Source organism: Loxodonta africana, chromosome X (genome assembly GCF_030014295.1).
Source record: "Loxodonta africana isolate mLoxAfr1 chromosome X, mLoxAfr1.hap2, whole genome shotgun sequence".
Taxonomy (NCBI): Eukaryota; Metazoa; Chordata; class Mammalia; order Proboscidea; family Elephantidae; genus Loxodonta; species Loxodonta africana.
The window spans coordinates 66,922,291-66,937,362 of NC_087369.1; positions in this window are offsets into that span (position 1 = coordinate 66,922,291).

The following is a 15,072-nucleotide window of genomic DNA, read 5'->3' on the forward strand; positions in this document are numbered from 1 at the left end:
ATACCAGAAAGATGTAGTCATGGATTGTACTGTCTCCCCCCAAAATATATGTACCAATTTGGCTAGGCCATGATTCCCGGTATTTTGTGATTGTCCACCATTTGGTCAACTGATGTGATTTTCCTATGTGTTGTAAATCCTATCACTGTGATGTTAATGAGATGGATTAGCTGCAGTTATCTTTTGAGATATAAAAGAGAGAGACAAGTAGAGAGACAAGGGAACCTCATACTACCAAGAAAGCAATGCCAAGAGCAGTGCATGTCCTTTGGACCTGAGGTTCCCATGCAGAGAAGCTCCTAGACCGGGGAAGATTGATGACAAGGACATTCCTCCAGAGCCGACAGAGAGAGAAAGCCTTCCCTGAAGCTGGCGCCCTGAATTTGGACTTCTAGCCGACTAGACTGTGATAGAATAAACTTGTTCGTTAAAGCCATCCACTTGTGGTATTTCTGTTATAGCAGCCCTTGATGATTAAGACAGATGTTTACTTGTGTTTTATTGACTATGCAAAGGCATTCGACTGTGTGGATCATAACAAATTATCAATAACATTGCAAAGAATGGGAACTCCGGAACACTTAATTGTGCTCATGAGGAATCTGTACATAGACCAAGAGGCAGTCGTTTGAACAGAACAAAGAGATACTGCATGGTTTAAAGGCAGGAAAAGTGTATATCAGGGTTGTATTCTTTCACAACATTTATTCGACCTGTACTCTGAGCAAATAATCTGAGAAGCTGGACTATATGAAGAAGAATGGGGCATGAGGATTGGAGGAAGACTCATTAACAACCTGCAACATGGAGATAATACAACCTTGCTTGTTGAAAGTGAAGAGGACTTGAAGCACTTACTGATGAAGATCAAAGACTACAGCCTTCAGTATGAATTATACCTCAAAATAAAGAAAACAAAAATCCTCACAACTGGACCAATAAGCAACATCAAGATAAGCGGAGAAAAGATTGAAGTTGTCGAGGATTTCATTTTAGTTGGATCCACAATCAACATCTGTGGAAGCAGCAGTCAAGAAACCCAATGATGCATTGCGTTGGGCAAATTTACTGCCCAAGACCTCTGTTAAGTGTTAAAAAAGCAAAGATGTCACTTTAAGGACTAAGGTGCGTCTGACCCAAGCCATGGTGTTTTCAATGACCTCATATGCATGTGAAAGCTGGCCAATGAATAAGGAAGATAGAAGAAGAATTGATGGCTTTGAATTATGGTGTTAGCAAAGAATGTTGAATATACCATGGACTGCCAGAAGAATGAACAAATCTGTCTCAGAAAAAGTACAACCAGAATGCTCTTTAGAAGCAAGGATGGCGAGGCTTCGTCTCACATACTTTGGACATGTTATCAGGAAGGGTTAGTCCCTGGAGAAGAACATAATGCTTGGTAAAGTATAGGGTCAGTGAAAAAGAGGAAGAACCTCAATGAGAAGGATTGACACAGTGGCTGCAACAATAGGCTGAAGTGTAACAACGATTGAAAGGATGGCACAGGACCAGGCAGTATTTCTTTCTGTTGTACATAGTTGGAGCCGGCTCAATGGCACCTAACAACAGCAACACGGACAGCCGATCTTCCACAAAGGGTCAAAATCCATTAAATGGGGAGGAGATAGTCTCTTCAACAAACGGTGCTGGCAAAACTCTATATCCATTTGCAGAAAAATGAAACAGGATCCATACCTCACACCCTACACAAAAACCAACTCAAAAGGGATAAAAGACATAAGTGAAAAACACAATACTATAAAGATCATGAAAGAAAACATAGGGACAACTCTAGAGGCCTTAATCTGTGACATAAATAGAATATCAACCATAGCTAAAAATGCACAAACTCCAGAAGATAAACTAGATAACTGAGTCCTCCTAAAATTAAACACTTATGTTCATCAGCTTCTGGACAGAACGGGAGAAAAATGTAGACCAATATTCAAATTCACAAAAAAGAACAGACTTACTGGTCTGACTGAGACTGGAGGAAACCCTGACACTACGGCCCCTAGAAACCCCACTAACTCAGAACTGAAGCTACTCCCAAAGTTCACCTTTCAGCCAAATTTTATACAGGCCTAAAACAAACAATAACACCCGTGAGGAACATGCTCCTTAGAACAATCATGTATACGAGACCAAATGGGCAACACCTGCCCAAAAGCACAGAAGGGAAGGCAGGAAGGGGCAGGAAAACCAGACAAATGGAAACTGGGAACCCAGGGTGGAAAAGGCAAGAGTGCTGACACATTGTGGGGATTGCAACCAATGTCACAAAACAATTTGTGTGTAAATTATTGAATGGGAAACTAATTCGCTTTGTAAACGTTCACCTACAGCACAATAAAATGCTTAAAAAAAGATTATAAATGAAAAAAAAAAAGGTCAAAAGACATGAACAAATATTTCACCAAAGAGAATGTAAGGATGGCAAGTAAGCACATGAAAAGATGTTCAGTATCATTCCCATCAGGGAAATCCCATTTAAAATCACAAAAAGATATTATCACACACACATCAGAACAGCTAAAGCAAAAGTGATGACACCAAACGCTGGTAAGAATGCAAAGAAACTGGTCACTCATATCTTTATGGTGGGGATCCAAAATGGTGTAGCTACTCTGGAAAACATCTTGGCAGTTTCTTATGAAACTATACATGCACTTACCGTATGACCTAGCAATTGCACTCCTAGAAAATTAATTCAGAGAAATTAAAACTTATGTTCACACTGAAACATTCACACAAATGTTTATAGGAGCTTTATTTCATAATAGTAAAAAACTAGAAAACAAACTAGATGTCTTTCAGTAGATTGATGGTTAAACAAACTGTGGAACATCCATGTCATGGAAAGTTACTTAACAATAAAAAAGAATGAACTGTTGATACATGCAACAACTTGGATCAATCTCTACGGAATTATGCTGAGTGAAAAAAAAAAGACCCCAAAATGTTACATACTGTATAATTTCACTTATATAACATGTTTGAAAAGAAAAAAAATTATAGAAATGGAGAACAGATTAGGGGCTGCTAGACATTAAAAAAAAAAATTTCTTTTTTTTTTAGACATTAAGGATAGGGTATGCAGGAGGCTATTGTGGTTATAAAAAGTTAACACACGGAATCCTTGTGGTGATGGCACTTTTTTTTTAAACCTATCTTGACTATGATGGTGTATACATGAACCTACACATATGATAACATTACATAGAACTAAGTACACAACTAAGCACACACACACAAACACATAGGAATACAAATAAAACTGAGGAAATCTGAATAAGTGGATGGTATCAATGTTAACATCCTGGTTGGGATACTGTACTATAGGTTTGCAAGACGTTATCATTGAGAGAAACTGGGTAAGCAGTGCACGACATAGCCCTATATTATTTCTTACAACTGCATGTTAATATACAATTATCTCAAAATAAAAGTTTAATTAAAAATATGTATGTTTTCTAAGGCTGGAGGGTGGGGAGAGATAGAGTGGGGGTTTTCTCAGTATACCAGGACTTGCTGAGAAAAAAAATCCAATTATTCCTTAATAATAATTAGGTTTCAAGTGATTCACCTGCACATGGAAATAACCTAATATGTATAACAAGTCATACATATAATACACTGAATGTGTACTATAGATATTTTAATATTCTGAAAACTGGACAAAATGCAAAGATGGACATATAACAAATATTACCAACAGGTAAGTTATATGGTATGTTAGTCTGAGGGTTAATGTTATGTGCCAACTTGGCTCAGCCATGATTCTCAGTATTATGTAATGATCCTCCATCTTGTTATCTGATGTAAGGGGAGTTTTCATTGGGGATGTGGCCTGCATCCGATATATATGGATGTTCCAGCAAACCTCACTGTATCTCAATCCTGCATCTGAATCATCCTCCTCTAACCTCCAGTTCTTGGGACATGAGCCAGCAGCCTGTTGTCTGACCCACTGATTTTGCATTCGTCAGACCCTGCAATCGTGTGAGTCAGGAGACGCCTCCAGCCTGATGCCTGACCCATGAATTTGGACTTTGCCAGCCTCCACAACTGCATGAACCATTTCCTTGAAATAAATCTCTCTATACATATTTATATACCTACACTTCACTGGTTTTACTCCTCCAGAGAACCAGACATTAATATTATGGATTGAATTATGTCTCCCCCAGATATGTGCTAAAAATCCTAAACTCTATGGTTATAATCCCATTTGAGGATGTGTTGTCTTTGTTGTTAATGAGGCAGGATTAGTGCAGGGTGTACCTTGAGCCAATCTCTTTCATGATATGAAAGAGCAGAGATGGAGTAAGATAGATGCCAAGACACATGGAGATCCCCAAGGAACCAGGAAGCAGAAGCTGAAGAGACAAGGACCATCTTCCAGAGCCAACACAGAAAGAAAGCCTTCCCCTAGAGCTGCCACACTGAATTCGGACTTCTAGCCTCCTAAATGGTGAGAAAATAAATTTATGTTTGTTAAAGCAATCCACTTGTGGTATTTCTGTTATAGCAGCACCAGAGAATTAAGACAGTTAGTAAGTGATACACGCTATGGGAAAAAGAAAATGTAGGACAACTAATGGGAATGGGGATCCTTTGGGTGGATGGAAAGATCCAGAATTAAATAGGATAATCAGGGTAGAATTCATTAAGAAATTGAAATTTAAGCAAAGACTAGAAAGAGTTGAGGAGCTCATTTTGGGAAGTGGCATTCTGAGTAGTGAAAAATAAATAAAGCATTAAAAAAAAAAAGGGCCCCAAAATAGGAGTGTGCCTGAAATTTTCCAAGGAAATGATAGTAGAAAAGATTCACAGAGGTAATGGGGATTAAGAATATGTCATGTAGAATCTCTTCAGCCTTATAAGGGTTTTGGATTTTATTCTGAATAAAATGGTTTTGTGCAGAGATGAGTGACATACCACTTTCTAAATATATCACTCAAGCTACTAAGTCATAATAATTCTGTGAAGGAGGTGTTATCCTTCCCATTTCATAGGTAGTGAAACAGGCTTGCAGAGTTTAATTTATTCAAAGACACATGGTAACTGACAGATTCAGGCCTCCTACATGGTTGCTCTGAGACTAATGAATGCTTTATCCATTTTACTCTTTCACATATCCGTTTGAGACTTTTCCCAAAACAATAGTTCCTCTAGCTAGAGAAAATATACATATATACATTATACACAATATTTTGTACATACAAAGTCCACCCTGATATTTCAAGCCCCAGCAGTTATGTAGTTTTTAACTAAAGTTTTTACTTATTAAAAGTACTTTTATGTATCTACCTCTGAAGGAAAAGGGTCATATATAATGTGCTGGGTTCTCAGGTTTAGCAGTTTTCAATGTTCTTAGACTCAGTGTTCTGTTAATACAACAAAGTTGTGTAATGCTCACTGTGGTAGTTTGTTTTATTGCTCAAAAAGATTTTCTAGCCCTCCCCGGGCAAGTATTATACTTTCTCTTCCCATTGGTAGCAGGCTTGTTCATGTAATATGCTTTAGCCAAACTATATGTGAGTACAAGGGACAGGTGCCTCTTCTGGGAAAAAGAGCCAGGATGTAGTTTGCTATGTTCTCATTTTCTCTCTGTCATCAAGATTGGAAAAATCTCAGAAAAAGGCTGATTTTTCAGGCTGACCAAGGTTAAGACAAAAACAGGACAAAACCATAGCTGACCTACACCAGTCATATAGCAAGGGCAAAAAATAAATTTTGTAGTTGAAACTCACTGAGATTTTGGAATTGTCTGACACCAAAAAACGACCTAATCTGTCCTGAAATACTCTCTTTGTTAACCTAAAGTTAAATTCACAGATAACTTACCTACATACATAATTTCCCCAAAGTTAATATTTTCTTTCTCTATTTTATGAATGATTAATAAAAGAAACAATTTATACTAAAATAAAACAATGAGCTTTATTAGTTTCCTAGGGCTGCTGTAACAAATTACCATATACTTGGTGGCTTAAGGAAACCCTGGTGGCATAGTGGTTGAGAGCTACGACCGCTTACTAAAAGGTCAGCAGTTCGAATTCACCGGGCGCTCCTTGGAAGCCGTATGGGGCAGTTCTACTCTGTCCTATAGGGTGGCTACGCGTCGGAATCGACTTGACAGCAATGGGTTTGGTTTTGGTTTGGTTTGGGTGGCTTAAAACAGCAGAAAATTATTCTTTTACAATTCTGGGGGCTAGAAGTCCAAAATCAAGATGTTGGCAGAGTCATGCTTTCTCTGAAGGGAGATTCTTTCCTTGCCTCTTCCTCATTTCTGGTGGTTGCCAGCAATATTTGGTGTTCCTTGGCTTGCACCGGCATCACTCTAATCTCTGCCTCCATCATCACATGGATATTTTACCTTTGTGTGTGTATCTGTGTATCTGAGTCCAAATTACTCTTTTCTTATGAGAACACCAGTCACTGGATTAAGGCATACCCTAATCCAGGATGACCTCATTCTCACTTGATTACATCTGCAAAAAATCCTATTTCCAATTCAGGTCACATTCACAGATTCTAATTGACATGAATTTTGGGTGGACACTGTCCAACCCAGTACATATGGCATTTCAGTTTTTATGTTCACCAGTACAGGCCTAGAAATCATTATGATAAAATAGATGATTCCCTCTACTTATAATAAATAAGTTTGGGTTAAGAGGAGTTCATACGTCATTCCTTACCATAAATACAGAGAAGTGAGGCTTTGATCCAGCAGCTACATGGGATACCGCTTCTCATTCACTAATCCCTGACTTTCTGGAATAGTTCAAAGGAAGCTGGGCCTCTGTGAAGATGTATATTCACATCCTTGTTCAGATTTCAGTAGGAAAACAAAGGGAAAGCAGCCTTTCAGACATAGCTGGGCCAATATGAGGACTGGTGCTTACACCTGAAGTGTGTGGTTTATAACCTTAGTCCCGAAAAGGGAGGGTATTTGGCCAAACTGTGACTGTAACAATGCTATTCCAGGCACTTAAAACCCTACTTATCTGTCCTACCCTGCCCTAAACTGCCTCAGCCTACCACAGAAATGAATCAACAAGCATCTTCAAAAGAGAAATATTGATCCCAGGGTAGATAACATTACTTGCTTCTAGGTCTTCTGCCCAAAGCAGCTATATCAGGCATGGTAGACTATCACATTTCAGATTGGATACATTGGCCTCTCAAGTCTGAAGCAGCTAAGAGCCCTGGTGGTGCAATTGTTAAGAGCTTGGCTTCTAACCAAGAGGTCAGCAGCTCGAATCCACACGCTACAACTTGGAAACCCTATGGGGCACTTCTACACTGTCCTATAGGGTCACTATGAGTCAGAATCAACTTCACAGCAACAGGTTTTATTTGTTTGTTTGGTTGGTCGTTTGCTTTGTTTTAAGCACCTGATGATTGAGGTTCATTGCATCCGGGAGTTGCTTAGTGGAATCATAAAATTCAGCTTACACTAAATGATGTACACCTATGGCTGGTAAAAAAAAAAAAAAAAAAAAAAAACCTGTGTTGGACAATATGAAATATTGGGAGTGTGTTCAGGGATCACTCCACCTGAGAGGTTTTCTAGCCATGTTGTTGTTGTCAAGTGCCGTCAATTCAGTTCTGACTCATAGCGACCCCATGCACAACAGAAGGAAACACTGCTGGGTCTTGCACCATCCTGACAATTGTTGTTATTTTTGAGCCCATTGTTGCAGCCACTGTGTCAATCCATCTCGTTGAGGGTCTTCCTCTTTTTTGCTGACTCTCTTCTCTAAGAAGCATGATGTCCTTCTCCAGGGATTGCTCCCTTCTAATAACATGTCCAAAGTATGTGAGATGAAGTCTTGCCATCCTTGTTTCTAAGGAGCATTTTGGCTATACTTCTTCTAAGACAGATATGTTCGTTCTTCACCAACACCATAATTCAAAGGCATCAATTCTTCTTCATTGCCCAGCTTTTGCATCCATATGAGACGATTGAAAACACCATGGCTTGGGTCAGGTGCACCTTAATCCTTAAGGTGACATCTTTGCTTTTTAACACTTTAAAGAGATCTCTTGCAGCAGATTTGCCCAATGCAATGTGTCGTTTGATTTCTTGACTGCTACCACCATGGGCATTAATTGTGGATCCAAGTAAAATGAAATCCTGAAGTATGAACAAAAACAATTAGATTCATGCACTTAGCTGTGCTCAGCTGAGACCTGAACCACTGTTGTGGCTCCCAAAGGGGAAGAGGGCAGTGAGGATCATTTCTACATAAAAGGCTGAATATGAATAACAGGCAAAGGAAGCCAACACAGAGACCCTTAATTTTTCCAATGACAATGATGCTTAGGTGGGTTATGAAGTCATTTCAAGACAGGAAGAAATTTCAAGAAAGGAAGCCTTAAGGAGGAGATCTGGATTATGCAAGGAAAGAAAACTGTCCTGGAACCCAGGCAACCCAGAAGAGCAGTCAAGAAAACAGCCTCCTGCTGAAGTGCATCACTGAATACATCAAGGCTTTGTGATTGGATGAACTCAGGACACCTCACCCTGCCTGTAAATAGAGACTGCAAGGGAATGGTGGAGGTGGTGATTTACCCCATGCTTTTTCTTGAGCTCTTTAAGACATCACTGTAAGACACAGTCATTCATTCAGAGATTGGTAAAGGTGAGCTGTAGACACACAAAGTTTGTCTAACTTTCATTTGAAATTCCCCCACTCAAACTACCATCTCTCACTGATCCTAAACTCTTGGATCTGCATCACTGGCTTTGATATTGTTGTAGCTCTTTGGACTTTGGTGTTTGGAATAGATTTTCTGGATGTTTGAATGTCTAATTCACATAGGAGTACAATTTGGCTTACTTCTCTGACCCTCAGATTTTACTGCCCTGAATAGGATCCCATGTTCTGGTTAGTTCCTGCCGGATTGCCTGTTTGATGCACTTGTCTCGTCCTAGCTAACGGATGAGTCCAGAAGCCCTACTATGGCTCTAGGTCCTACTACTCTCCTAACTCTACTCTCAGGGACAGTCAATAGCACTTAACCACCTAGATTCAGCTTCCTTGTGCTTGGGCTTCCCTGCTCCCTGCTCTTTTATTCCCACAGCCAATCTGCACCACTTTAATTGGACTGTATTTTCCTTGTTCTTGTTGTTGTTAGGTGCCGTCCAGTCGGTTCCGACTGATAGCGACCCTATGCACAACAGAACAAAACACTATCTGGTCCTGTGCCATCCTCACAATCGTTGCTTTGCTTGAGCTCATTGCTGCAGCCACTGTGTCAATCCACCTTGTTGAGGGTCTTCCTCATTCAGCTGGCACTGTACTCTTCCAAGCATGATGTCCTTCTCCAGGGACTGATCCCTCCTGACAACGTCCAGATTATTTAAGACACAGTCTCGCCATCCTTGCTTCTAAGGAGCACTCTGGTGGTACTTTTTCCAAGACAGATTTGTTTGTTCTTCTGGCAGTGCATGGCGTATTCAATATTCTTCGCCAACACCACAATTCAAAGGTGTCAATTTTTCTTCGGTCTTCCTTATTCATTGTTCAGCTTTCATATTCATATGATGTGATTGAAAATACCATGGCTGGGGTCAGGCGCACCTTAGTCTTCACGATGACATCTCTGATTTTCAACACTTTGAAGAGGTCCTTTGCAGATTTGCCCAATGCAATGCATCTTTTGATTTCTTGACTGCTGCTTCCATGGCAGTTGATTGTGGATCAAAGTAAAATGAAATCCTTGACAACTTCAAGCGTTTCTCCGTTTATCAAGATGTTGCTTATTGGTCCAGTTGTGAGAATTTTTGTTTTCTTTATGTTGAGGTACAATCCATAATGAAGGCTGTGGTCTTGATCTTCATTAGTAACCACTTCAAGACCTCTTCACTTCCAGCAAGCAAGGTTGTGTCATCTGCATAATGCAGGTTGTTAATGAGTCTTCCTCCAATCCTGATGCCCCATTCTTCTTCATATTGTCCAGCTTCTCCTATTATTTGCTCAGCATACAGATTGAATAGGTATGGTGAAAGAATACAGCCCTGACGCACACCTTTCCTGACTTTAAACCAATCATTATCCCCTTGTTCTGTCCGAACATATTCCTCTTGATCTATGTAAAGATCCCTCATGAGCACAATTAAATGTTCTGGAATTCCCGTTCTTCCCAATGTTAACCATAATTTGTTATGATACACACTGTCGAAAGCCTTTGCATAGTCAATAAAACACAGGCAAACATCCTTCTGGTATTCTCTGCTTTCAGCCAGGATCTATCTGACATCAGCAATGATATCCTTCATTCCACATCCCCTTCTGAAACCGGCCTGAACTTCTGGCAGTTCATTGTCGATATACTGCTGCAGCCATTTTCTTTTTCTTAATTCTTATTGTGCTTCAAGTGAAAGTTTACAAATCAAGTTGGTCTCTCACACAAAAAACCCATATACACCGTGCTACACACTCCCAATTGCTCTTTTTTTTTTTTAATGAGACAGCCTGCTCTCTCCCTCCACTCTCTCTTCTTCTGTCCATTTTGCCAGCTTCTAATCCCCTCCACCCTCTCATCTCCTCTCCAGGAAGGAGATGCCAACATAGTCTCAAGTGTCCACCTGATCCAAAAAGCTCACTCTTCACCAGCATCCCTCTCCTACACATTGTCCAGTCCAATCCATGTCTGAAGAGTTGGCTTCGGGAATGGTTCCTGTCCTGGGCCAACAGAACCATGACCACGGGGGTCCTTCCAGTCTCTGTCAGACCACTAAGTCTGGTCTAAAGAGAATTTGGGGTCTGCATCCCACTGCTCTTCTGCTCCCTCAGAGGTTCTCTGTTGTGTTCCCTGTCAGAGAAGTCATCGGTTGTAGCTGGGCACCATCTAGTTCTTCTGGTCTCAAGATGATGTAGTCGCTGGTTCATTTGGCCCTTTCTGTCTCTTGGGCTCGTAATCACCTTGTGTCCTTGGTGTTCTTCATTCTCCTTTGATCCAGGTGGGTTGAGACCAACTGATGCATCTTAGATGGCTGATTGCTAGCGTTTAAGACTCCAGACGCCACACTTCAAAGTGGGATGAAGAATATACTCTTAATAGATTTTATTATGCCAATTGACTTAGATGTCCCCTGAAACCATGGTCCCCAGACCCCTGCCCCTGCTATGCTGGCGTTCGAAGCATTCAGTTTATTCAGGAAGCTTCTTTGCTTTTGGTTTAGTCCAATTGTGCTGACCTCCCCTGTATTGTGTGCTGTCTTTCCCTTCACGTAAAATAGTTATCTACTATCTAATTAGTGAATACCCCTCTCCCACCCTCCCACCATCTCCCCTCTCATAACCACAAAAGAATGATTTCTGCTCAGTTTAAACTATTTCTCAAGTTCTTATAATAGTGGCCTGGTCTTATACAATATTTGTCCTTTTGCAACGGACTACTTTCACTCCCCATAATGCCTTCCAGGTTCCTCCATGTTATGAAATGTTTCACAGATTCATCACTGTTCTTTATCGATGCATAGTATTCCATTGTGTGAATATACCATAATTTATTTATCCATTCATTCATTGATGGGCGCCTTCGTTGCTCCCATCTTTTTGCTATTGTAAACAGTGCTGCCATAAACATGGGTGTGTATATATCTGTTCATGTAAAGGTTCTTATTTCTCTCGGATAGATTCCAAGGAGTGGGATTGCTGGATCCTTTGGTACTTCTATTTCTAGCTTTTTAAGGAAGCGCCAAATTGATTCCCAAATTGGTTGTACCATTTGACATTCCCACCAGCAGTGCAGAAGTATTCCAGTGTCTCCAACATTTATTATTTTATGTTTTTTGGATTAATGCCAGTCTTGTTGGAGTGAGATGAAATCTCATTGTCATTTTGATCTGCATTTCTCTAAGGTCTAATAATCGTGAACATTTCCTCATTTATCTGTTAGCTACCTGAATGTCTTCTTTAGTGAAGTGTCTATTCATATCTTTTGCCCATTTTTTAATTGGGTTATTTGTCTTTTTGCAGTTGAGTTTTTGCAGTATCATGTAGATTAGGTGCTGATCAGAAATGTCATAGCTAAAAACATTTTCCCAGTCTGTAGGTAGTCTTTTTATTCTTTTGCTGAAGTTTTTGGATGAGCTTAAGTGTTTGATTTTTAGGAGCTCCCATTTATCTAGTTTTTCTTCTACGTTCTTTATAATGTTTTCTATACTGTTTATGCCATGTATTAGGGCTCCTAACGTTGTCCCTATTTTTCTTCCATGATCTTTATCGTTTTAGATTTTATATTCAGGTCTTTGATCCATTTTGAGTTAGTTTTTGTGCATGGAGCGAAGTATGGGTCTTGATTCATTTTTTTGCAGATGGATATCCAGTTATGCCAGCACCATTTGTTAAAAAGACTGTCTTTTCCCCCATTTAACTGTTTTGGAGCCTTTGTCAAATATCAACTGCTCACATGTGGATGGATTTATGTCTGGATTCTCAATTCTGTTCCACTGTCCATGTACCTGTTGTTGTACCAGTACCAGGCTCTTTTGACTACTGTGGCGGTATAATAGGTTCCAAAATCAGGTAAAGTAAGGCCTCCCATTTTGTTTTTCTTTTTCAGTAATGTCTTATTTATCCGGGGCCTCTTTCTCTTCCATATGAAATTGGTGATTTGTTTCTCCATCTCATTAAGGAATGACCTTGGGATTTGGATGGGAATTGCATTAAATATATAGATCGCTTTTGGTAGAATAGAAATTTTATAATGTTAAGTGTTCCTATCCACGAGCAAGGCATGTTCTTCCACTTAGGTAAGTCTCTTGGTTTCTTGCAGAAGTGTACTGTAGTTTTCTTTGTATAAGACTTTTACATCTCTGGTAAGATTTATTCCTAAGTATTTTATCTTTTTTGGGGCTACTGTAAATGGCATTGATTTGGTCATTTCCTCTTCGATGTAATTTTTGTTGGTGTAGAGGAATCCAACTAATTTTTTTATGTTTATCTTGTATCCCGATACTCTGCTGAACTCTTCCATTAGTTTCAGTAGTTTTCTGGAGGATTCCTTAGGGTTTTCTGTGTATAAGATCATATCATCTGCAAATAGAGATACTTCTACTTCTTCCTTGCCAATCTGGATGCCCTTTATTTATCTAGCCTAACTGCTCTGGCTAGGACTTCCAGCACAATGTTGAATAAGAGTGGTGATAAAGTGCACCCTTGCCTGGTTCCCGATCTCAATGGGAATGTTTTCAGGCTCTCTCTATTTAGGGTGATGTTGGCTGTTGGCTTTGTATAAATGTCCTTTATTGCGTTGAGAAATTTTCCTTCTATTCCTATTTTGCTGAGTGCTCTTATCATGAATGAGTGTTGAACTTTGTCAAATGCCTTTTCTGCGTCAATTGATAAAATCATGTGATTCTTGTCTTTTGTTTTATTTATGTGGTGGATTACATTAATTGTTTTTCTAATGTTGAATCATCCCTGCATAAAAAAAAAAATCCCTGCATAGCTAGTATAAATCCCACTTGGTCATGGTGAATTATTTTTTTTTGATATGTTGTTGAATTCTATTGGCTAGAAATTTGTTGAGGATTTTTGCATCTACATTCATGAGGGATATAGGTCTAGAATTTTTTTTTTCTTGTGGTGTCTTTACCTGGTTTTAGCATCAGGGATATGGTGGCTTCATAGAATGAGTTAGGCAGTATTCCGTCATTTTCTATGCTTTGAAATACCTTTAGTAGTAGTGGTGTTAACTATTCTCTGAAAGTTTGGTAGAACTCTTCAGTGAAGCCATCCAGACCAGGGCTTTTTTTTTGGGGGGGGGGGAGTTTTTTGATTACCTTTTCAATCTCTTCTTTTGTTATGGGTCTATTTAGTTGTTCTACCGCTGTTTGTGTTAGTTTAGGTAGGCAGTGTGTTTCTAGGAATTCGTACATTTCTTCTAGGTTTTCAAATTGGTTTAGTGTAGTTTTTCATAGTAACCTGATATGATTCTTTTAATTTCTTATTTTGGTTATTTGCTTCCTCTCCTGTTTTTCTTTTGTCAGTTTGGCCAATGGTGTATCAAGTTTTTGACTTTTTCAGACAACCAGCTTTTGGTCTTGTTAATTCTTTCAGTTGTTTTTCTGTTTTCTATTTCATTATTTCAGCTCTAATTTTTATTATTTGTTTTCTTCTGGTGCCTGTGGGTTTCTTTTGTTGCTCTCTTTCTATTTGTTCAAGTTGTAGGGATAGTTCTTTGATTTTGGCTTTCTTCTTTTTGGATGTATGCATTTTCTGATATAAACTGGCCTCAGTTGTAAGGGGATGTAGGGGAGTGACTGTTTATGCTGCCATCTTGCCCCTCCCTCTGTGGTATTCTTTTCTTGTGAAATCTTTGTCTGGTTTTGGTATCAGGGTGAATGAATCAGGGTGTATACCTTCCTCTTCTATATTTTGGAAGAATTTGAGCAGGATTACTGTTAATGCTTCTCTGAATGTTTGGTAGAATTCCCCACTGAAGCCATCTGGTCTAGGGCTTTTTTTGTGTGTAGAAAGATTTTTGATTACTGACTCAATGTCTTCACTTGTTACGGGTTGGCTGAGATTTTCTACCTCTTATTTTTTTTTTATTGTGTTAGTTTAGGTTGGTTATGTGTTTCTAGAAATTTTCCCATTTTATCTGAGTTATCAAGTTTGTCGGAGCACAGTTTTTCATAGAATTCTGTTATGAGCCTTTTATTTCTGTTGGATATATTGTAATGTTTCCATTTTCATTTCTTATTTTGGTTATTCGCTTTCTTTTGCTTTTTTTCTTTGTCAGCCTAGGTAAAGATTTGTCAATCAGCTTTTGGTTTCGTTGATTCTATAATTCTTCTATTCTCTATTTCATTCATTTCTGCTCTGTTCACTATTTCCTTTCTTCTGGTAGATTTGGCTTAGTTTGTTCTCCTTTTTCTAGTTCCTCTGGTTGTAGAGTTAAGCTGCTTAAATGAGAGCTACCTTCTCCTTTGATTTGTTTATTTATATAAATTTTCCTCTGATGACTGCCTTCTCTGCATCCCATAGGTTTTGGTATGTTGTGTTTTCATTTTTGTTTAACTCTAGTATTTTTTTTATT